Here is a 524-nt window from a genome sequence, read left to right as displayed (position 1 = left end):
CTGGGTTGGGATGCTGCCTCCCAGACCTCTACCTTGACCCTCCCATCTCCCCACTGGCTTTTCCCCAGGTGCCTCCTCCACATGGGGGACACCCAAGGGACCTCTCTAAGACTCAGGCCTGGCCTGTCCCTCTTTACCATCTCAAGATGGCTCCCAGGGCCAAGGACAAAGTCCAAGATGCAGCACTCCCATTCCCTCACTGCCCCGCCCCACACATGGAGCAGGGGCATGAGAAGGCCCCGAGTCACCGCTGCTGCTCATCCAATGCCCCCCAGCCCAGCCGAACACAGGACTCTGTGCTGGATGCATGGCTGAGCCTAACATCCTTGCTCCCAATCTGAAGGACCTGGGACTGAACACTGACCACAAAGGTGGCCCAGGCTGTGGCAAAGGGAAGCCCAGGAGCCTGTGGGGGGGCCCAGGAGGCCCCTGACTCAGCCGGAGGTGGGAGGCAAGGGCATCCTGAAGGGGTGGAGGCATCCTAACAGGAAGGAGCCAGCCAAAGCATGTCTCTGCGTGTGCCT

Source organism: Colobus angolensis, unplaced genomic scaffold (genome assembly GCF_000951035.1).
Source record: "Colobus angolensis palliatus isolate OR3802 unplaced genomic scaffold, Cang.pa_1.0 Scaffold796, whole genome shotgun sequence".
Taxonomy (NCBI): domain Eukaryota; kingdom Metazoa; phylum Chordata; class Mammalia; order Primates; family Cercopithecidae; genus Colobus; species Colobus angolensis.
The sequence above is the reverse complement of the archived record's forward strand: the minus strand, read 5'-3'. Positions refer to the sequence as shown.